The sequence below is a fragment of the Chiloscyllium punctatum genome, chromosome 36 (genome assembly GCF_047496795.1).
Source record: "Chiloscyllium punctatum isolate Juve2018m chromosome 36, sChiPun1.3, whole genome shotgun sequence".
In the NCBI taxonomy this organism is placed as follows: Eukaryota; Metazoa; Chordata; class Chondrichthyes; order Orectolobiformes; family Hemiscylliidae; genus Chiloscyllium; species Chiloscyllium punctatum.
Window position 1 is genome coordinate 55,769,271 of NC_092774.1, and position 24,721 is coordinate 55,793,991.

General features: G+C 45.8%; 1 non-coding gene across 1 annotated transcript; it reads right to left on the reverse strand.

Moving 5' to 3' along the window:
• Positions 1–18,975: 18,975 nt before the first annotated feature.
• trnak-uuu (transfer RNA lysine (anticodon UUU)) lies at positions 18,976–19,047 on the reverse strand. Its single transcript has one exon. It is a non-coding gene; the product is annotated as a tRNA-Lys (tRNA).
• Between the last annotated feature and the right edge of the window lie 5,674 nt (positions 19,048–24,721).

The following is a 24,721-nucleotide window of genomic DNA, read 5'->3' on the forward strand; positions in this document are numbered from 1 at the left end:
TAGGGAAACTGGGCGGTAGTCATTGAGACATGTTGCATGAGTCTTCTGAGGCACAGGGATGATGTTGGCCCTCTTGAAACAGGCAGGGACAATCACCTGCTGCAGGAAGAGGTTGAAGATATCCGAGAAGACCTCTGCCAGTTGATCTGCACATGCTCTGCGTGCACGGCCTGGTCCTACATCTGACCCATCGCATTCCTTGGATTCACACGAAGGAAAACTGATCTGACCTCTGGATTTTCTCTGGACATCCATTCCACACACAAACCACTCTTTAAAAAGGGTGCTTCTGATGTCCTTTTAAAATCTTTCTCCTCTCACCTTAAAAATTTGCTCCCTAATCTTGAAGCTCACATCTGAGCGAAAGGACATCTCTATCCTTCGTGATTTTATAATCCTCTGTAAGTTCACCTCTCAGTATCCTATGCTCCAGTGAAAGAAAATCCCAGTTTATCCACCTAGATGTCGGCAGATTAATATCCAGTCATGATCTGTTGAATGCTGGTGCAGGCTGAAAGACCAAATGGCCTACTCCTGCTCCCAAGTTTCTCTCACTGTGTCCAAAACAGCAGGAGACCATAGACACAGGAGCAGAAATTAGGCCAATCAGCCCACTGGGTCTGCTCCACCATTCAATCATGGCTGATAAGTTTCTCAACCCCATTCTCCAGCTTTCTCCCCTTGATACTCAAGAACCTATCTGTTTCAGTCTTAAATGTACTCAGTGACTTGGCTAGAACAGCTTTCTGTGGCAGTAAATTTCATAGATTCGCCACTGTCTGGCTGAAGAAGTTTCTCCTTATCTCCGTTCGAAGAAAACTTCCGTTCACTCGAAGGCTGTGTCCTCAAGTCCTCATCTCTCCTACCACTGGAAACATCTCACCCAACATGCACTCTGTTCCAAGCCATTCAGCATTCTTATGTTTCAATTAAATCCCCCCTGAGTGTAGGCCTGTTAATCAGCATGAACCAGACTTTTCAGGATGAGGCAGAGCAGGGATTAGGTTCAGTAAAATGAGAATGAAAGGAGAGTGTGTGGGATGGAGATTTTCAGCTTTTAGGGAATAAGGTAGGAAAGAGAGTTTGCTATAAATTATAATCGATCGGACGGGATAACGGACCGAGGATTGGCAGATGGAGTTTAATTTAGACAAACTTGAGGTGTTGCATTTTAGGAAAGCAATCCAGGACTTAACCAGTTAATGGGGAATGTTGCTAGTGAGGGTGAGAATAGGTGGACAGGGCAGATGAATGTGTGACTGAGGAACTGGTGCATGGGAGAAAGGATCCAAAAATGTGAATATTGGAATCTCTTCTGGGGTAGAAAAGAACTGTACAAGAAGGATCGATCGCACCCGAACTGGAAAGGGACTAATATATTGCTGGGAGATTTGCGAGAGCTGCTCCGGAGGATTTAAACGAGTAAGGTGGGGGTGGGTGGGGGGCAGGGATTGCTAGACCCAGAGAAATAGTGAGCAAAGAGATCAATCTGTGACTGGTCCAGTTGGGAAAGGGATTGAGTCAAACAATCAGAGCAGGAAGTAACAAAGCAGAGAACAAGGTAGGACTGGTAAATTAAACTGCATTTATTTCAATTGCAAGAGAACGAACAGGGAAGGCAGATGATGGTTAGGAACTTGGGACTGAGATATCATGGCAGTTACAGAAACATAGCTCAAGGATGGACAGGACTGGCAGCTTAATGTTCCAGAACACACATGCTATTGGAAGGATAGAAAGGGGGGCAGGAGAGGAGGGAGAGTGGCTTTTTTTTATCAACGATATATTACTGTGCTTATGGAGGATATTCCTGGGTATACATGCAGGAAGCTTATTTGGGTGGAACTGAGAAATAAGAAAAGGGATGATCACCTTATTGGGATTGTATTACAGACTCCCTAATAGTCAGAGGGAAATTGAGAAAAAGATTGCAGGGAGATTTCAATTATCTGTAATAATAATAGGGTGGTTATGGTCAGGGATTTTAACTTTCCAAACATAGACTGGGACTACCATAGTGTTAAGGGTTTAGATGAAGAGGAATTTAAATGTGTACAACAAAATTGTCTGATTCAGTGAGTGGACGTTCTGACTAGTGAAGGTGCAAAACGTGACCGACTCTTGGGAAATAAGGCAGGGCAGGTGACTGACCTGTCAGTGGAGGAGCACTTTGGGGCCAGTGACCATAATTGTATGAGCTATAAAAGAGTGATGATAAAATATACACTAGATCTAATTGGAGGATGGCTAACTTGGTATTAGGCAAGATCTTTCAAAAACTAACTGGGAGCAGATGTTCGCAGGTAAAGGGATTGCTCAAAAATGAGAAACCTTCAAAAATAAGAAACTGAGAGTCCAGAGACAGTATATTCCTGTTAGGGTGAAAGGGGAAAAACTAGTTAAAAACAAGGACTGCAGATCCTGGAAACCAGATTATTGATTAGACGAAGGGCTTTTGCCCAAACCATCGATTTTCCTGCTCCTCAGATGCTGCCTGAACTGCTGTGTTTCTCCAGCCGCAATCTAATCTAGAACCTAGGGTGAAAGGGGAGGCTGGTAGGTGTAGTGCATGTTGAATGACTCGAGGAATTGAGCTTTTGGTTCAGAAAAAGAAGGAAGCATATGTCAAGTATAGACAGGAGAGATTGAGTGAATCCTGACAGTACAAAGGCAGTTGGAGTATACCTAAGAGTAAACTCAGGAGGGCAAAAAGGGAACATGAGATAACTTCGACAAGTAGAGTTAAGGAGAATAAAAGGGTTTTTATAAATACATTAAGGAGAAAAGGGTAAGTAGGGAGAGAACAGGGCCCCTCAAAGATCAGCAAGACAGCCTATGTGTGGAGCTGCAGGAGTTGGGGTAGATAATAAACAAGTATTTTGCATCGGTGTGTACTGTAGGGAAGGACATGGAAGAAATCGAATGTGAGGAAACAGATGATGATATCTTGAAAAATGTAAAAATGTCTATACTACAAAGGAGGTGGTGCTGGATGTCTTGAAATGCATGCAAGTGGATAAATCCCCAGGATCTGATCACGTGTACCCTAGAACTCTGTGGGAAGCTAGAGAAGTGTTTGTTGGGTCCCTTGCTGAGGTATTTGTACCATTGATAGTCACAAGTGTGGTGATGAAAGACTGGAGGTTGTCTAACATGGTACCAATATTTACGAAAGATTGCAAGGAAAAGCCAGGTAACTATCAACCAGTGAGCCTGACATTGCCGGAGGGCAAGTTGTTGGAGGTAATCCTGGGGGACGGGATTTACATGCCTTTGGAAAGGCAAGGACTGATTAGGGATAGTCAGCATGGCTTTGTGCGTGAGAAATCATGTCTCACGAACTTGTTTGAGTTTTTTGAAGAAGTAGCAAGAGATTGACGAGGGCAGAGCAGTTGACATGATCTCCATGGACTTCAGAAAGGCATTTAACAAGGTTCCTCATGAGAGACTGGTTAGCAAGGTTAGATCTGAGAAATACAGGGAGAACTAGCCATTTGGATACAGATCTGGATTGAAGGTGGAAGACAGAGGATGGTGGTGAAGGGTTGATTTTCAGACTGGAGGCCTGTGACCAGTGTTGTACCACAGGATTGGTGCTAGTTCCACTACTTTTTATCATTTATATGAATGATTTGGATGTGAGCATAAGAGGTATGTTAGTAAGTTTGTAGATAAAACCAAAATTGGAGGTGTAGTGGATAGCAAATAAGGTTCCCTCAGATCACAACGGGATCTTGATCCGATGGGCCAATGGGCTAAGGAATTCAAAGTTTGGGAGAAGATTTGTAGCTCGGGTGTTCAGAATTGCACACAATATTCCGAAAGTGGCCTAACCAGGTGTCCTATACAGCTGCAACGTGACCTCTCAACTTTACTACTGATCGATAATGGAAGGCATACCAAATGCCGTCCTCAATGTTCTATCTACCTGCGACTCTACTGTCAAGGTGCTTTGAACCTGCACTCCAAGGTCTGTTTGATCAGCAATACTCCCTTGGACCTTACCTGGTTTGCTTTTCCAAAATGCAGTACCTCACATTCATCCAAATTAAACTCCATCTGTCATTCCTTAGCCCGTTGTTGTGGTTCTGTTCGCCGAGCTGGGAATTTGTCTTGCAAACGTTTCGTCCCCTGTCTAGGTGACATCCTCAGTGCTTGGGAGCCTCCTGTGAAGCGCTTCTGTGCTGTTTCCTCCGGCATTTATAGTGGCCTGTCTCTGCCGCTTCCGGTTGTCAGTTCGAGCTATCTGCTGTAGTGGCCGGTATATTGGGTCCAGGTCGATGTGTTTGCTGATAGAGTCTGTGGATGAGTGCCATGCGTAAGTGGCTTTTCTTTGGCGGGAGGGGGTGGGGGGTTGGAAATAAACCTTCCACACGTTTATACTATCTATAATCCTCATGATTTTATAAACAGACAAGGTCTTTTCCCTTGTTTGTGGAGTCCAGAATTAGAGGTCATAGGTTTAGAGTGAGAGGGGAAAGATTTTAAAAGGGACCTCAGGGGCAAGTGTTTCATGTAGAGGGTGGTGCATGTATGGGATGAGTGTCAGAGTAAGTGATGGAGGATAGTACAATTACGGCATTTAAAAGGCATCTGGATGGGTATATGATTACGAAGGGTTTAGAGCAATAGTGGCTAAGTCCTGGCAAATGGGACGAGATTAGGTTCGGATAACTGGTCGGCATGGACGAGTTGGACTAAAGGGTCTGTTTCCATGCTGTACACCTCTACGACTTTACGTCAGGACTCTGACATTGTTCATGAAAACCACTTCAGTAATCTGCCCAGTTTTAAGACTACAATATACAGGAGCAGAATAACGCCATTTGGCCCATTGAGTCTGCTCCACCAGTCGATCATGGCCGATATGTTTCTTAACCCCATTCTGTTGCCTTCTCCTCGTAACCCTTTATCCCCTAACTTATCAAAGACCTATCTATCCCTGACTTAAATGCCCTCAATGACTTGGCCTCCACAGCGCTCTGCAGCAATGAGATCCACAGATTCACCATCGTCTCGCTGAAGAAATTCCTCCTCCTCTCAGTTCTGAAGGGCACTCCTTCACCCTGAGCCTGTGTCCTCTGGTCCTCGTTTCTCCTACTGGTGGAAACATCTTCCCCATATCCACTGTTTCCAGTCAGAGTCACACAGCATGGAAACAGATCCTTCAGTCCAACCAGTCCATGTCGACCATAATCCCAAACTAAAATCGTCCCACCTACATGTGCTTTGCCCAATATCCCTCTGAACATTTCTTATTCATGTACTATTCCAAATGTCATTTAAATGTTGTGACTGTAAGTGCATCTACCACTTCCTCTGGAAATTCATTCCACACATGAAGCTGTCTCTGTGTGAAATGTTGCCGCTTATTTTGTTTTTAAATCTTGCTGTTCTCACCTTAAAAGTATGTCCGCTAGTCTTGAAATCCCCCATTCCAGGGAAATGACTCCTGAGATTCATTTTCTCTGTATCCAGCAAGATTTTATAAATCTCTAAGACCTGAAATGTTAGCTTGCTCTCTCTATGTGGATGCTGCTTGACCAGCTGTGATCTCCAGCATTTGTTGTTTTCAGGACGGATTCCAGCATCTGTCGCAATGCGCTCCTAAATGTTGGCTACCTCTTCCCAGATCTTCGAGACTCGACCTTACTCAACAATCCACTGTGCGGTACAGTCAATAAAGTGGCACATTGCATCTCTTTCTGCACACATGGGCAGCACGTGGCTCACTGGTTAGCACTGCTGCCTCACAGCACCAGGGATAAGGATTTGACTCCAGCTTCAGGTGACTGTCTGTGTGGAGTTTGTACATTGTCCCCCCTGTAGCTGTGTGGGTTTCATCCAGGTGCTCCGGTTTCCTCCCACAGTCCAAAGATGTGCAGGTTAGGGTGAATTGGCCATGCTAAATTGCCCCATAGTATTCAGAGATGTGTGGGTTATGTATATTAGTCGGAGGTAAATGGAGAGTGATAGGAGTAGGGAAATGGGTGTGGGTGGGTTACTCTTCGGAGTGTTGGTATGTACTTGTTGGGCCAAATGGCCTCAATCTGCACTGTAGGGATTCTAAGTGGCAACCCCCAGCTCTTTGCATTTCCCGGAGGGGAAGTGGGGACGGGCTGAAAGTTCAGTGAACGTGAAGCGAAAATTAAACGTAGTGCTTTGCTTGAGCTCAAGCTGAGTGACTTGGTGGCGGGACTGGAAAAGGAAGGTACGGTGTCTCAGTGGTTAGTGCTGCTGCCTCATGGCACCATGGAGCCAGGTACAATTCCAGCCTCGGGACCGTTGTCTGTGTGGATATTGCACATTCTCCGACTGGTGCTTGCGGCGGATTTCTTCCACTGCACCTGTTTCTTCTCACTATGCAAAGATGTGCAGGTTTGGGTGAATTAGCCATGTTAAATTGTCCATAGTGTCCAGGATGTGTAGGTTAGATGCATTAATCAGGTGTAAATGTAGAGCAATCGGAGCAGGGTAATGGTGCTTTCAATTTCATGGAATTACAAAAGAAAAGCATGTTCCACATAAAGTAGAATTGCTAGTTCTGAATTTCTACCCTGACTGACAGTGATGACTTTCATAATCTTTTTTTCAAGTGCATTTGAAGATCTGAAGACTGAAGTTTCAAATTCAATAGTTGAAGGGCTTATGCCCAAAACAGCAACTCTCCTGCTCCTTGGATGCTGCCTGACCTCTGTGCATTTTCAGCACCACACATTTTGAGTGACTCTCCAGCGTCTGTAGTCCTCATTTTCACGTCAATGACAGACAATCAATCAATCCATTGGGACTGTAACGATCTTCGACTATGATTCTGTTAGAAGGAGCAAAACTCTTTGCTTTCTGTTTCAGTCCATTTTCAGCATCAGTGAGAGACGCTACTATGGCAGCGCATTGAGTGTGCAGCCTGTAACAATTATACAGCCTGGAAAGAGGAATTCACGGCAGGGAGGGGTTGTACATGCATTTGTGTGCAGCTGAAGCTTTGTCCATGGAGAAACCAGAGGAATCTCGCCCCATGGAGAAACCGTGGAAGTGTGGTGACTGCGGGAAAGGCTTCAGTGTCCCATCTGCCCCGGAAATTCATCAGCGCAGTCACACCAGGGAGAGGCCGTTTTCCTGCCCACAGTGTGGGAAGGGATTTATCCGTTCTTCCCACCTGCTGGACCACCGCCGGGTCCACACTGGGGAGAGACCATTCACCTGCCCTGAGTGCAGGAACAGCTTCACCCACTCCTCCCACTTGCTGGCGCATCAGCGTGTCCACACCCGGGAGAGGCCCTTCCCCTGCTCTGATTGTGGGAAGGCCTTCAACAAATCCTCTGACCTGCTGAAGCACCAGTGGGTCCACACCGGGGAGAAGCCGTCCTCCTGCCCAGAGTGCGAGAAACGCTTTCACCGCTTCTCCCACCTACTGACCCACCAGTGGGTCCACACGCGAGTGTAGCCGTTTTACTACCGTAAGTGCAGGAAAGGCTTAGCGATTCCTCAAACCTGCTGACCCACCGGCGGGTCCACACAGGGGAGAGGCCATTCAGCTGCCCTGAGTGCGGCAAGAGGTTCACATTTTCCAGCAACTTGCGAAGACACCAGCGGGGGCACCAGTGCTCCCAACAATCGGATACCGCCAGTGACGCTACTGTAGACTAAACCTTGTGCCCCACTCTGACAATGGGTGCAGTGGGAAAGTTGGTGGGCTATTAAAAACATTTTCTGGACTGCACACCGCCTCGCACCCCCAAGTGCAATCCTAAAGTGGTTCGGGGCGACGTAGTGGCTCAGTGGTTAGCACAGCTGCCTCATAGAGCCATGGACCCGGGTTTGATTCAACTGTTTGATTCTCCCGTGTCTGCATGGGTTTCCTCCGGGTGTTCCGGTTTTGCTCCCACTATACAAAGATGTACATGTTAGGGTGAGTTAGCCTAGCTCAATTGTCCATAGTGTTCAGGGATGTGCAAGTGTGATGCATTCGTGATGGGTAAATGTAGACTGGTCAAGAGTGTGGTGCTGGAAAAGCACAGAAGGTCAGGCAAAATCTGAGGCGCAGGAGAATCGACGTTTTGGGCATAAGTCCTTCATCAGGAATAATGCCTGAAACGTTGATTCCCCTGATCTTTGGATGCTGCATGATCTGCTGTGCTTTGCCAGCACCACACTCTCGACTGTGATCTCCAGCATCTGCAGTCCTCACTTTCTCCAAGTAAATATAAAGTAATAGGGTTAAGAGAATGGGTCTGGGTGGGTAACTCTACGGAGGGTTGGTGTTGTCTTGTTGGGCCAAAGGGCCTGTTTACATTCTGTAGGGATTCTGTGATTCCTTAAACTTTGCTTCCATTGGGCAACACTGCTCGGAGTCTGGGAGTGCACGTACCCACTGAAACAATCCGCAGAAAGCTAAGACCATAAGAGCAGACTTTAGGCCATTCAGCCCATTGAGTCTGCTCCGCTATTTGTTAGAAACAAAATAAAAATTGCGATTGCTGGAACCCAAAGTAGGCAAGGAGCAGGCTGGGAGAACTCAGCAAGCCAGGCAGCATTAGGAGTTGAAGTTAGCGTTTCAGGTATTAACCCTCCTTCAGGACTGAAGAAGGGTTCTTCCCAAAATATTGACTTCTGTATCAGAAACAATTTACCAGGATGTTGCCGGGGGTTGGAGGGTTTGAGCTGCAGGGAGTGGCTATTTGGCTGGATGAGAGATTTAAAAGGGACGTAAGGGGCAATGTTTTCACGCAGAGGGTAGTGCGTGTATGGAATGAGTTTCCAGAGAAAGTGGAGGCTGGTACAATTATACCACTTAGAAGGCATCTGGTTTCAGACATGAACAGGAAGGGTTTAGAAAGATAATGGGCCAAATACTGACAAATGGGACCAAATTAATTTGGGATGTCTTGTCAGCATCGATGAGTTGGACCAAAGGGTCTGTTTCCGTGCTGTATATCTCTATGTCTACCTGTCCTGATGTAAGTTTTAAAATGGAGTCCAAGTAACTTTGAATAGTTCAGTCTTGTTGAACTCACCTCTTGAAAGGTTTTAAATGAATCCTTCCAAGTGATATTGTTTAAAAATGCCGTGTTGGACAAAATATCCCATTGAGTTCGACGCAAACCCACAGCTGAAGACATCAGAAGTCACACAACACCAGCTTACAGACCAACAGGTTTATTTGAAATCACAAGCTTTAGGAGCATTGCTCCTTCTTCAATGCTGCTGCTTCATCACTTCACCGACAAAGGAGCAGTGCTCCGAAATCTCGTGAGTTCAAATAAACCTGTTGGACTCTAACCTGGAGCCGTGTGACTTCTGACCTTGTCCAGCCCAATCCAACACCAGCACTTCAACATCAGAGTTGACTAATGAGATCGGATTTTATTCAGTGTGATTAAGTGAGATGCTCATCTGAAAACTCAAAACTGTTGGAGCGACAAAGAGACATGAGTCAGTGCTACAGCACGGGGACAGGCCCATCGGCCCAAACTGGTCCACACTCACCAAAATGTCCATAAACAGTCGCCCCATTTCCTTGCACTTGGCCACTATCCTTCTAAGCCTTTCCTCTCCATGTATTTGACCAAATGTATTTTAACTGTTGTTAATGTACCTACCTCAACCACTTCCACTGGCAGCTCAGTCCATACACAAACCACACACTGAAAAAGCATGTGGGGCAAACATTTTACAGTATCTCCCCTCTCCCCATACAAATGTGTCCCCACTCACCATACAAATGTGTCCCAAGTCTTGAAATTCCCCCATACTTGGGAAGAGACAACAATCCTTAACCCGATCTATAACCCTCTCGGTTTTATAAACTTTCCCTCTCATCCTCCTCTGCTCCAGGGGGAAAACATCCCAGCCTTGATTCCAATTTGTTAATAATGGCGCAGTGATGAGTCCAGCTGTGTGTGTGTGTCAAGGATCTCTCATTTCTAAGCCAATGCAGTGCCTCTTAAGTTGACCTGACCTTAAAACGAATGGTACCCCATTCATTTAAAATGTCTATGGTTTCTGTGCAAAGTCAGTCCTCATTGGAAAACAGCCAATAGTGTCTTAAATCCCATAGGCTGCTTCTGACCAGGTTTGTATGCTCTGTTTTGTGATGTCGGAGTAAAACTTCACAGTAAGAGATTAATGCAGCCTTTATTCATGACTCATTAATAAACACACATTCTCCGTTTGCAGCTGTAATTGAGAGGCTTCTCTGAATTAGTCGACATGTTTGTAACAAGTTGTGAAACATGAAAGGGTTCTGAAAAGACTTACAAAGATACTACAAGGGTTGGTGGGTTTGAGCTGCTGCAAGACGCTGAAATAGACTGGGGCTATTTCCCCTGGAGGGTTAGAGGCTGAGGGGTGACCTTACAGACGATTTAGCGGTAGAAGCGTTTTTGTAAAAAAAAGATCTCAACCCTTTGTTGCCTTTGCCAATATCTGTTGGTCATTAGTGAAGTCCCTTAGTTCAAACGGATCAGACCCTCTGCCTTTTACAACCCCTGTTGGGAAAGAAAATCAAGAACTACAGAATCTTCTTAAAGGATTAACATCATCACAACAGAGGGCACACAAGCTGAAACATTTCTATCAAAAGGTCGTGCAGTTAGCAGGCCGAGATAATGACTTTTCAATTTAGACAATTAATTTAAATCAGGTCCTTTGGCTACCAGAACCTGTTAAACTTAAATCTGACAACAGAGGACCAATCCTACTGTAAAAACTTAGCCCAAACTTAGCTCTAGAAAGAGACATCAGCTCTGACAGTCATCTGTGAATGAGAGAGCATCATTTACAAAAAAAACCAGAAGAGCAGGAATTGGAGGAGACATTCCTGACAAAAGATTCAATAGAAGGATGCATAGAATATTCTGGAAGACATGTAACCTGGCTGTAATCAGAGAGACTAAATTCTATTTCTTGTTGTATTAGTGGGTCTTGTATTTATTGGAACAGCACATGACAAGAATCCTGTTTTATGCCAGAAATGTCAGTAGTTCGAAGGGATTTATTCGGTTTGTTAACAGATTAGTTCAGTTGTTCACCATTCAAGTTAGATACGTAAATTGCTTTTTCTTGATTTTAAAGATTTATTTTTGTTTTTAAGACTAGAACAGATGACACCACTTTTCACACTAATTTTATAGATTATAGAGCAATGCGCTCCTCTTTTGGTGCTTCGGTTTGAGATCTCAGAGAGGGGAGGGGATTCAGCATTCGCTTTATAACAGTATTGACGTGCCGTCCTGCTGAATGCAAAGGAGTCATTATTAATCCCAGCCTCTCACTCTGGTTGTGGGTGAATCGCTTTAATTTGAATACTGACTCAGAAACTGCACAGACAACCAACTGTTGAACCATGATTTACACTTTTTTGTAGGTAGCAACCAAAATATAAAACTCCTCAAGTAAGCAAGTTCAGCCTCTCTCTCCCCCCGCCCCCACCCCACTCCATCTTGGTTATCACCCACGTGATGGCAGAAATTAACATTGCTTCTACTAACAGTGCCCATCTCTGGAAGTTTACAAGGGTTTGATGCAGTGTTGTTCTTCCAAGTACTGCTGCTAAATCATTCTGGAGTTGAATTCTGGTGGAGTTCCCTCACTTTCAGATTTGTGGTGTAATGTTTCTTTAGATTCTAACCACCACCTCCCCACCCTTCTGGAGACCTCTGGTCTGTAGCTTACCTTCTTATCCTTGAGGGTTTTCCACCTTTTTGAAACAGCCTGTCCTGCAATTAACCCCTTTTACGCCAAGGCCTTCCTTCTACAGGCAGAATTAATTGTCCTTTTGTCACACAGTTATTAAACACCATTATCTCATCTGTCCAAAGGAACAGCTCATTGTTTTGCCTCCTCCTTCCCAGCGATGGTTAATGTATGTTATTTCTTAACTCCTTTGTAGCAGTTTCTCATTGGCCCTTTCGTTTCTTGGTCCAGAAAGAGTTATTGCTGACTCATGAAGTTATCAAAGTTCTGGAGTTTACAGGACCACACCACATTCCTCTCTGCCTCCCCCAGGAATAACGATTGCTCCTGAGATACTCGCAGTTCCTGACATTCCTTGGTATCCCCAAATACAATCCAGATGTCAGGAAATCACTGGTGCTACCCTGACACCAGATTGTCACTGTGGGAACAGAAGGATTATGGGGAGAAAATGCAGAAATCCGAAGTGCAAAGAGACTTGGGAGTTCAAGTCCAGGATTTTCTCAAAGTAGACTTGCAGGTTGAGCTGCACTTTCCCCTGCAACTGCCGAATGTTTGACACCAGCCCATTTACCTATTCTCTCCTCGCTATCCAAGGGGTCAAACTTACCTTCCAGGTGAAGTGGCACTTTACCTGCACTATCCACAATCCAGTCTACTGCATTTGCTGCTCATAATATGGGCTAATCTACATTGGGGAAACCGAAGCATAAACTGGGTGACTGCTGCACAGAACATCTACGTTCTGCCCGCAAAAAAGACCCTGAGCTTCCAGTTGCCTGCCAATTCCACACCCCATCCTGTTCCCTGGCCAACATCTCTGTCTCAGGTTTGCTGTAGTGTTCCAGCGAAGCTCAGCACCAGCAAAACGAAGAGCATCGAATATTACACTTGGGAACCATACATGCCTCCGGTCCCAATATCGAATTCAATAATTCTAGGTCCTGAACTCCATAGTATACTCGCCCCTTTCACACACACCAAGCCCTGTTATCACATAGTCTGTCATTCCACACGACTTAGCCACGAACAGTCTCCATTAACCCTCCCACGCAGACCGTTATCAACTCATTTTTATGTCCAACAGTTCTTCCTTCTCTTTGGCTCCGTCCTGATCTTCACCTTCCTCCCACAATATCTCCTAAATATAAACCGACATTTTCCCAATCACCATCAGTTCTGTGGAAGGGTCACCGGCAACTCCTGTTTTTTGTTCCTGATATACAGCATCCGCAGTTCTTTCAGATTTTTATTGAGAGAGAGTTGGAAATTGTTTCGAGAGACAGAAAGAGAAGGGGGAGAAACAGAACAGACATGAACGTCAAATCATTGTAGTGCGATCACTTCCCTTAAGCATTAATAGAGGCCTTCGGACGTCAATGAGCTTCTGGCGCAACAGTAGCGCGTCTGACTCCAGATTAGAAGGTTGTGTGTTCAAATCGCATCAGGCTCACTACAGTCAACGTCTTATATCTCAAATGAAGAAAGGAGTACGTTCACTCCGGATATCGGTTGTGTCAAATTTTCTTTGTGGAAACTTTCGATCTCACGTGAATCTTTGCTGTTAGTTTGATTTGTGAACACTGTGTCGGGGAGGTGGTATGCCCATTGTTTGGGTAAATGCTCAGCTCCCCGCAATGTGAGAAGTAAATCACAAACTGTTCATCACGGGATCTAAACATAGCCGGATCATTCAGTTGGTGACCGCGCAGTGTGAATAACATTATACTGATATTTTTACAACATAACCTAGAGATTGCCATCCAGGTTTCAGTCACATCATACTGCCACGTAATGCTGTTATGGCCTCAGTAAACTATAATAACGTGAAGATCGCTGGGATGATTTTCTACATCCAACTGCAATATAAACACAGATCATTGTTTCCAATTTTGGTGGAACAAAAGACATCGTATCGGTGGATAATTACAGTTAGTGCAAACACAGCTAGCCATCGATAAATATTAATCCTGTTCACTTCAATGGCCAAATTTCAATTCAGAAACCAAGTGCACTCGGCTGGTTGTAACATAGACAACATGACAAAATGGCTCATAGGAGGAGAAATGGGACATTGAGGAGAAGTGAAATGTTTGCTTTTGGTCACCTCCACAATTGTTAGAAAAACAGGTTGAAAGGATTCTTAAAAGGTGTCTGAAGGAGTGGTGACGGATAACACTTCAGACAGCGCAAAGGGGAAGACCACATTCTAGTGGAAGAAAAGTACATTCCTTATTTCTGAAAGAACTGGGAAACAGAAGAGGGGATGAAATCTGACTTGGGAGCTATTTCCTATTTGTTGATGTTGCTTCATCACAGTCTTGGTTTAGAGCATAAGCTCTTCATCAGGAATAAAGGGTGGCCCAAGGGGGCTGAGAGATAAATGGGAAGGAAGTGAGGCTGGAGGGAAGGCAGCTGGGAGTGCAATAGGTAGATAGACGTAGGGATTGATGGTGATAGGTCAGAGATGAGGGTGAAGTAAATAGGTGAAAAGCAAGGTGGACAGGTATAACAGGTCAAGAGGTTGGTGTCGAATTGGAAGGTTGGATCTGGGACAAGGTGGGGGAGAGGAAATAAGGAAACTGATGAAATCTGCATTGATACCATGTAGTTGGAGGGTCCTAAAGCAGAAGTTGAGGTGTTTTTCCTACAAGTGTCGGGTAGCAAGAGTTTGGCAGTGGAGGAGGCCCAGGACTTGCATGTCCTTGGTGGAATGGGAGGGCGAGTTAAAGTGTTCAGCCACAGGGCGGTGTGTCGGTTAGATTTAGAGTCCAAGAGTTGTTCCCTGAAATATTTGGTTAGTTGGCATCCAGTTTCCCCAATGTGGATGAGACCATATTGCGAGCAATGGACATAATCTTATAAATAGATTGCATAAGTCTTAGCCTACCAGAATTATTTTCTTTTATTAAAGAAAGTTTTTATTCAATTGGATGACTGCATGAAACGGTTTGTTGGTCACATTTGAGTCATCACTCCCAAATGAGACGATGCCATGAATATCAGTGAACTGCTCTTTTTGTTAAAAACCACAAGTTCTTGATTTACTTTCACAACTTACTGGTATTCACACCTGCACATTCAATGTCAAACTCTGACATCAGAAATTAAATTACAGCATTAATTTTGCCTTCCAATATTCGAACAAACAAATTAATAGCACACAGTGAATAGCAAGTCTGATTAATCTGAAATTAAGTTTGACCAAAAAAACAATAAAATCAAGATGGGAGATAAGAAATGGGGGAAGGGCAGAAGGCAAGAAATGCAGCATCATAGAAAGTGCTCCCCCAGAAAGTGCATTTTTCCAACTACCACTGCTAAATATAAACACTCTGATATGATCCTTCGGTTTTAATGTAAACCATAGCCCCATACAGTAGGTACCATTTAAATGAGTTAAAAATACAAGCATTGAGCAAATCCAGCTTCCAGCCTTACCACCCCCCCGCCCCCCCATCTCTTCTTGGAGCTTGGACCTTCCTCCAGCGCCGGGGGGTTGTTGAACTCCTGGTCTCCAGCGGCCACGCCTCCATTGAAGAAGCTTTGGGAAGCAGATGCAAAGGCAAGATGCAGAACAGAGAACCTTTGTATATGAAAGCAGCTTACAGAGACATTGAGCAATAGAATCAAATGGTTTTTACCCATCGACTTCTGGGTTATCTACCCAGCACACTCACGCAGCAATTCTCTACTTCTGTGCTCCCAGCAGCTGGATCGTGGATCAGTTTAAAGTAGGTCCTATATCTCTGATTACATCGGTACACAAGGCAATGGAGAAAGGTTTCAGCACACTGGCCTTCATCAGTTAGGGAACTGAGTATAGATGTTGCAAGTTATGTTGTAGTTATACAGGACGTTGATGAGGCTGCACCTGGAATATTGTGATCAGTTTTAGTCCTCTTGGTCCCCTCTGACTTCTGACTTCTTCAACTCTGGGTTTGTGTTGAACTTGATGGGATATTCTGCCCAACTCAGCATGTTTAAACAGTATCTCTCAGAGGGATTCATCTGAAACTTTTGAGGAGGTGAGCTCAACAAGATTGAACTATTCAAAGTTACTTGGACTCTATTTTAAACTTACATCAGAACCAGTAGTCAGAGACACGTACAGCATGGAAACAGCCCCTTCGGTCCAACTTGTCCATGCTGACCTGATATCCTAAATTAATCTACTCCCATTTGACAGCACCTGACCCATATACTCTGGCAGCTCATTTCATATATATACCACCCTCTGATTGAAGAAGTTGTCCCTTTAATATATTTCGCCTCTCACCCTAAACCTGTGCCCTCTAGTTCTGGACTCCCCCACCCCAAGGAAAGGACATTGTCTCTTACTCTTTCCATGCATCTCATGATTGTATAACCGCTATTAGGTCACTTCTCTGCCTCCGATGCTCCAGTGAAAACAGCCCCACGCTATTCAGCCTCTCCCTGTAGCTCAAACCCTCCAACCCCCAGCCACATTCCCGTAAATTGTTTCTCATGGAGAAGTCAATGTTTCAGTCATGAAGAAGGGTTAATACCCAAAACGCTGACTACTCCACATCCTGGTGCTGCCTGGCTTGCTGTATTCTCCCAACCTCCAACTTGCCAACTTCGGGTTGCAAAATGTAGTGGCTCAGTGGTTACCACTGCAGCCTCACAGCGCCAGGGACCCAGGTTTGATTTCAGCCTTGGGTGGCTGGCTGTGAGGAATTTGCACTTTCTCCCAATGTCTGAGTGAGTTTTCTCTGGGTGATCCTGTTTTCTTCCATAAAGCAATGATGTGCAGGTCATGTGGATGGGCCATGCTGAATTGCCCATAGAGTTAGGTACATTAGTCAGAGGGAAATGGGTCTGGATGGATTACACTTTGGAGGGTCGGTGTGGACTTGTTCGGACGAATGGCCTGTTTCAGCAGTATAGCTAATCTCATCCAATACTTTTGTTACTAACGAATGGCAGAGTAGGCCGAATGGCCTAACCTCTTCTCCGATGGTCTTGTGGTCTTAGGTTTCTCTGGATCATTTCATTGGCAATGTGCAGTCCCGGGCTCAATGAGCAGCAATGTCCACTGAAGGCAAAGCTCATAGGATCGTAGAACTCCCACAATGTGAAAACAGGTCCTTCAGCCGAACACATCTGCACTGATCTTCCGAAGACAAACCCACTCAGATCCATTTTCCTACCCTCCATAAATTGCACACAGAGCCCCAAGGGTGGAATTATTCCTGGGTTCCTGGTGCCATGAGGCAGCAGTGCTAACCCTGAGCCACTATGAGGTTGTAGTTGTGGGGTGTGGGGGAGGCAATTGCAGTCCAGCAGAAGACTAAAACATCCCACCTACTCTCCCACTGCACCCACTGTCAGAACTGGCAGGAGGTTCAGTCCTGGGAGGTGACCGAAGGCAGCATCACTGGTAGGATCTGATTGCTGGGAGCGCTGGTGCCCCCGCTGGTGCTTCCGCAAGTTGTAGGAAAACATGAACCTCTTCCCACACTCGGTCCAGCTGGAGGGCATCTCCCAGGTGTGGGCACATTGGTGCTTCAGTCGGGCGGAGGAATTGCTGAAGGCCTTCCCGCACTGAGGGCAGTAGAATGGCCTCCCCCCCCTCCGGCACTGTCCCCCCCCCACCAACATCCCCGTGTGGTCCAGCTGGTGATTCATCAGTGTGGAGGATCAGGTAAAGACCTTCCCACATTCGGGGCAGGAGAACGGTTTCTCCCCGGTGTGGATGGACTGGTGCCTCAGCAGGGCAGAGGAATTGCTAAAGGCTTCCTGCAATTAGGGCAACTGAACGACCTCTCCATCATGTGGAACACACCAATGGGCCAGTACGTCGGAAGAAAGAGCAATGCCCCTCCTGCACTCGGGGCACAAGAACGGCCTCTCAGTGTGGCCCCACTGGTGACTCAGCAGGTGGGAAGACCTGCTGAAGGCCATCTCACACTTGGGGCCGGAGAACAGCCTTCCCCAGTGTGGACAGACTGGTCCGTCAGCAGGGCAGAGGAATCACTGAAGACCTTCTGTGGACCCATTGGTGCTTCAGAACCCTTTCAAATTTCACAATATCCTTCTAATAGGAGGGAGACCAGAATTGTACACAATATTCTAAAAGTGGTCTCACCAATGTCCTGTACAGCCACAACATAACTTCCCAACTCCAATACTCAGTCAGAGGATTGGGAAAGCTTTCAAAACCCACAAAAAACAAACAGGAAAGAATGGAGGTTAAAACCGAATTTTTGAGAGTGAGCTTGGAAGCATCATTGAGAAATCGGCGGAATGGGTTTATTGGGGACGCGTTCTCCTTAAATACACTATATACGTATTTCTCTTGTTCTCTGTAGTTTCTCTGTGCTGCAGTGTGTAGTGGCTCATTGAAATAATGTCCTGATGCAGCTTCGTTTGTGGGTGTTGGGATGATTGCTTCTGTGGTTAAGTATTTGGTTTGTGTGTGTTGTTTTTCTGTAGATGCTAGTTTGAAGTTCCCCATTGACTCTTCGCTCTACTGTGACATCTAAGAATGGCAGTTTATTGTTGTTCTCCTCTTTTTCAAACCAGGAGCCCCCCTCAGGCCATAGTCTCACTATTGGAACACCAATATACAGACAAGTCAAAGGCCTCCACTGAGGACTAAAACACCAAGTCGAAGATTCATGCCACTCCATTTACTCCATCCAAGAATTCCTGAACACCAAAGGTGGAAGAGGATGGAATAATGTTGTTCTTTGACATAACAGCCCTGTTCACATCAACTAACATCAACGTGCCCAAAGAAAACTGAAGATACTACTCGAAGAACGAAAGACAAAAACACAGCACCAACTTCATCAGCAAAGATAACACTGTCAACCTCGTGGAACTGTGCCTTACCACCCACTTTATATTCAATAACAAGCCCTGCAAACAAATCAACGAAATACCCATGAAACACTTCTGTCATCAAAAAATGAAACAAATTAGAGGAAACCTACAACACCATCAACAATCTCCTTACTGGCATAAAATTCCCAAAAGAGGAGAACAACAACAAAGTGCCATTTCTCGATGTCACAGTAGACCGAACAATCGATGATAAATTCAAAACAGCCTCGATAGGAAAACAGCACACGTGAACCAAGTACTTAGCTGCAGAAGTAATCATCCCTACACCAACAAACAAATCTGAACGAGGGCACTATTTCAACGAACCACGGCACACTGCAGCACCCAGTGACTATGAAGACCAATAAGTGACTGTACAGCGCATTTAAGGAGAATGGGCAGCCAAAACAGCACACGACAAATGGCTTCCCTGACCGGGAATTGAACCCGGGCCGCAGCGGTAAAAGCGCTGAATCCTAACCACTAGACCACCAGGGAGATATTGGTGATGTTTGACAGCTCTACTGGAAATTGATTCCCTGCCCAGAAATCGAACCCGGGTCACGGTAGTTCGAAGGCTTCCACCAAAGTTGTTTCTTGTATCCATTGCTCCCGATGCGGTCTCCTCTACATTGGGGAGACTGGAGCCTCCTTGCAGAGTCAAGTCACAGCGTTTGAGGGAAAATCTCCAGGACACCAGCAATAATCAACCCCGTCGCCCTGTGGCCCAACATTTCAACCTTCCCTCCCACTCTGCCGGGGACATGCAGGTCCTGGGCCTCCTCCATCGCCGCTCCCTCCCCACCCGATGCCTGGAGGAAGAACGCCCCACCGTCTGCCTCGGATACATTCAACCCCTGGACATCAATGTGGACTGCACCAGTTTCCTTATTTCCCCTCCCCCCCACCTTTCCTCAGTTCCAACCTTCCAACTGAGCGCTGTCCTCAGCACCTGTCCTACCTGCCAATCTCCCTTCCCACCGATCCGCTCTACCCTCCTCTCTGACCTGTCACCTCCATCCCCACCCCCATTCACCTATTGTACTCTTTGCTACCTTCGGCCCAGCACCCCCTAATTTATCTCGCCACCCCTGGAAGCGTCCTGCCTCTATTCCTGATGAAGGGATTTTGCCCAAAACGTCGATTTTCCTGCTCCTCGGTAGCTGTCTGACCGGCTGTGCTTTTCCAGCACCACTCTGATCTAAACTCTGGTTTCCAGCCTCTGCAGTCCACACTTTTGCTTACCCAATAAACCCAGTGTGCCGATTTCACATCAACAAACTGACACAGGTAGACACAACGTCTACAGAAACCCGAGCACCTTACTTTACATTAAAGACATCTGGGAAATGATGTCCAGACAACGCAACCCTCTCAGCATCATGGTAGCCCACAAACCTACCAACACACTTAAACAGCGGCTAATGAACCTAAAATACCCGATACAAACAACCAGCAAACGAATGTAATTTACAAAATACCATACAAGGAAATATATACATGAACTCTGCTGCACAGTTCTCTGTGGCAAGAAATGCTGGGATGAGATAAGGAAGATTTTTTTCAGCCAAAACGAATCGGCACTGACTGGACAGCCATTTAAAATCAACGCTGTCAGCCCAGGATGGAAGACCCGAAGGGATGAACAGTTTTCTTATTTCCTGAAGATTTACAAAGCTGAGACTGGGCTTTGGTGTTTGTTGCCTTTCCACTCCCAAGAGCCGCAGTGGTTGGGGCGGTGAGTTGGGGAAAGTGAAATGTGCCCGTGAGCAGCGTGTGGGGCTATTTTAGCTTCCTCTCCCCTGACAGCGCTGTGACTTGACTCTGATGTTCTCAGGGACATTTACTGACGCGAGACAGTGAAAAGAGTCTCGTTCCTGCAGATCAGGAATTCCAACCATATGCCGGCTTCAGGACAATGAGAAAGATTAATTGGGGTGTGTGAAGAAGCTGTGAGCTGCATTTGAAACAGGTAGGTGGAGTCAGATGCGTCATCCATTGCGCCCCTGGCATTGTGCGGATCTGGCGCCGCCATGCTGCAGAGTTCTGACGTTAACACGGACATGCGCAGGAATGGGAACATTCACAAGAGGAACAGCCAAAGATAATCACCGTCACTGCTTCCCTTCCATAGTCCCAACTTTGTGAAGCCCTATCTTTCACTGGCAAATAAAATACCTTTGTCCTCAGGTGCCTGCTTAACTTCGATCATGACTTCACGCCCCACACTGTTCTAGTCTCATTTCCAAACTCTTGGCTCATCGCCTCAATAGCAGCTCTGTGGGTATCTGCGTGTTCCACCCTGACAGGCAGTGGGCTACAGATTCCCGACCAGTCCCAATGTGATTGAAATACTTCAACCCCTCCACTGATTTGCATCTTTAAAAAAAAAACCGTGGAGCAATCTCCCTTTCTTTTTGACGACATTTCTCAACTGTAGTCGGCAGGATTCACACCTGCGTGGGGAAACCGCAATGGATTTCATGTCCATCGCATTAACCACTCGGCCCACGAATAAAGAACCAGACAGACAGCTTCATTTCCCAGGTGCCTCTGCCTGTGGAGCTGAGAAAGAGTGAATCATTGCAGAGTTTGTTTTAATCCAATCACTTCTCAGGTTTCGAAAGGGTTAAATATCTGCAAATGGCGAGTCTGCGTGTTTCATCCCGGTAGATGAAATGGACGTTCAGTTAAAAACAAAAACAGAAATTGCAGGAGCAATTCATCAGGTCAGGCAGCATCTGTGGAAGGAAAATCAGAGACAACATTTCAGAACTCTTTTTTTGCCTCATCCAGGTACAGCCAAACCTGCTGAGTTTCTCCAGCAGTTTCGCTTTCTGTCTCGGATTCTCAGCATCCGCAGTCCTTTACGTTAGAAATTCAATCAATTCAGAAACCCCTTTGTGCTGTCTCAGTGGAATAGATTTCCGTTTGTGAAACATTTTCCTGAAACCATTAAAAACGTGCACTTTCGCAGCCAAGAAAGCGGTCGGAGCGAGAACAAGAAACACTCCATCCCAGGGTGGTTTCGAACCACCAACCGTTTAGCTCACAGCTGAACACGCTGACCAATTGTGCCACAGAGACAGGCCCCAGGACCGATCGCACAGTGTCTTTGATGAACCTACTAATCAAGTCATAATTCAACCCGCCCCGCCCAAAATTCCCATTGTCTTCTATCAGTTTTACTTTTCCATAAGAAAGCCTTGGACATTCATTATGGAGACATGGGGACAGCCTGATCCCACCATCTGCAGGCACATCCATGTCACTAGGAACGAGCTCTCCTACACCGGGGCCATCACCCTCCAAGCCTTTCAGTGTTTTGCCTCTTCCCGAATTTTCTCATTGGCCCCGAGCCGAGAAGGGATTTGAATTCCTGATGTGCGGAGAACTTTTTCAATGTCTCGGGTCAGTTCATGTCCCGAGAATATCAGAGTCAATCAGCCTCTTAAACAAGGGGACGGTGTCTGGACTGTCTCTGCTCAGTCCGTCAGTCCATCCTTCATTCTCCTCTAATTCTACTTCCCAAAGAGTTTCTAAAGATTCAAAAAGCTGGAGACTGGGATTTCTGTTTTACTTACTGAACATTTTTCCACCTGCTCACAGACAATATTTTGCCAAAACCTCTTCCCCATTGTAACACTTGCATCATGTCCAGGGATGAGGAATTTACATTTTGTGGAGACATTCCCAAGTTTTGGAATGTTCTCTTTGGAGCAAAGAAGGTTAACTGGAGATTTCCAGGGGCTGTTGTCAATGATGGGAGAAGACGTGGTGGAATGGGTAGGTTAATGATCAGAAGAACCTATTGCCACTGACTCGGGACAGTTTCCAGAGGACAGGGATTGAAGTTCTTTAATGGAACTTTTTAACGGACACGTGCAGCAATGGGAATATTCACAAGAGGAACAGCCAAAGATAATCACCGTCACTGCTTCCCTTCCATAGTCCCAACTTTGTGAAGCAGTATCTTTCACTGGCAAATAAAACACGTTAATCCTCAGGTGCCTGCTTAACTTCGATCACGACTTCACGCCCCTCACTGTTCGAGTCTCATTTCCAAACTCTTCGCTCATAACCTCAAAAGCAGCTCTGTGGGTATCTGCGTGTTCCACCCTGACAGGCAGTGGGTTACAGATTTCAGACCAGTCCCAATGTGATTGAAATATTTCAACACCTCCACTGATTTGCATCTTTAGAAAATCCGTGGAGCAATCTCCCTTTCTTTCTGACGACATTTCTCAACTGTAGTCGGCAGGGTTCACACCTGCGTGGGGAAACCGCAATGGATTTCACATCCATCGCATTCACCACTCGGCCCGCCAATACAGAACCACACTGACAGCTTCATTTCCCAGGTGCCTCTGCCTGTGGAGCTGAGAAAGAGTGAATCATTGTAGAGTTTGTTTGAATCCAATCACTTCACAGGTTTCGAAAGGGTTAAATATCTGCAAATGGCGAGTCTGGGTGTTTCATCCCGAAAGATGAAATGGACGTTCAGTTAAAAACAAAAACAGAAATTGCAAGAGCGATTCAGCAGGTCAGGCAGCATCTGTGGAAAGAGAATCAGAGACGACATTTCAGAACTCGTTTTTTTCTCATTCAGCTACAGCGAAACCTGCTGAGTTTCTCCAGAGTTTCTCTTTCTGTCTCGGATTCTCAGAATCCATAGCCCTTTGCGTTAGAAATTCAGTCAATTCAGAAACGCCTTTGTGCTTTCTCAGTGGAGAAGATTTCCGTTTGGGAAACATTTTCCTGAAACCAATAAAAACGCGCAACTTGGCAGCCAAGAAAGCGGTAGGAGCGAGAACAACAAACACTACGCCCCGGGAGGAGTGGGGGTGGGGGTGAGGCGGGGCTTCGAACCAGCCTGTGCGGTTAACAGCCGAACAGGCTGACCAATGGCGACACAGAGACAAATAAGCACGCAGTTTGCACAGTCTCTAAGTAGAGGCTGTTAGTCAATTCATAACTGAGCCTCCCGTGCCCAGATTTATCATTGTCCTCTACAGTTTTACTTTTGTATAATAAAGCCTGGGCCTTTCATTGTGAAGACATGGGGACAGCCTGATCCCACCATCTGCAGGCACATCCATGTCACGCGGAAGTAGTTTTCCTACACCGGGGCTATCGTCTTTCGAGCCTTTCAGTGTTTTGCCTGTTCCCGACTTTTCACATTAACCCCGAGCCGAGAAGGGGTTTGAATTCCTGATGTGCAGGAACGAGAATTTTTTTAATGTCTCAGTTCAGTTCATGTCCCGAGAATATCAGAGTCAATCTCCCGGCCTCTTAAACAAGGGGACAATGTCTGGACTGTCTCTGCTCAGTCGGATAGTTCATTCTCCTCTAATTCCACTTCCCAAAAATTTTCTAAAGATTCACAAAGCTGGAGACTGGGAATTCTGTTTTACTTCCTGAACATTTTTCCACCTGCTAACTGACAATATTTTGCCAAAACCTCTTCCCCATTGTAACATTTGCATCATGTCCAGGGATGAGGAATTTCCATTTTGTGGAGACATTCCCGAGTTTGGGAATGTTCTCTTTGGAGCAAAGAAGGTTAACTGGAGATTTCCAGGGACTGTTGGCAATGATGGGAGAAGACGTGGTGTGAATGGACAAGTTAATGATCAGAAGAACCTATTGCCACTGACTAGGGTCAGTTACCAGAGGACAGGGATTGAAGTTCTTTAATGGAAAGCAGCATTTGTGTTAAACAAACACAGCGAATACTGCAGAAAGGCAACGGGTCGAGCAGCATCTGTGGAAAGGTAAATAGAGCCGACGTTTTGAGTGTGCTACAGTTTTTGTTCAGAACTCGAGTTTCCTGCATGGCAATAAATTCACAGACGTGAGAAAACATGGCTTTATTGCGACTGGTTTTGTGAAGTTTGAGCGATAATGCAACCAACAGGAAGTCATTTAAAATCGCCAGCTAAAAAAGCATAATCAGCAGGTTCCCACCCTGGGAGGGGGAACACCAAAGTATGTCTAAGGTGGCAGCGTAAATGTTCGGTCACAACTAGAGGCCCCAACTTGTGGTCTCATATTTCTCGTGGAATGGGTTCAACAGGAAAGGTCAGTATTGGGCTTGTCATGGCCGCGTCATAACCCCAATGCTTCCTGTTCTCCTGGATTTGAGCAGAACGGAGGAGGCTGGTGGAAAATT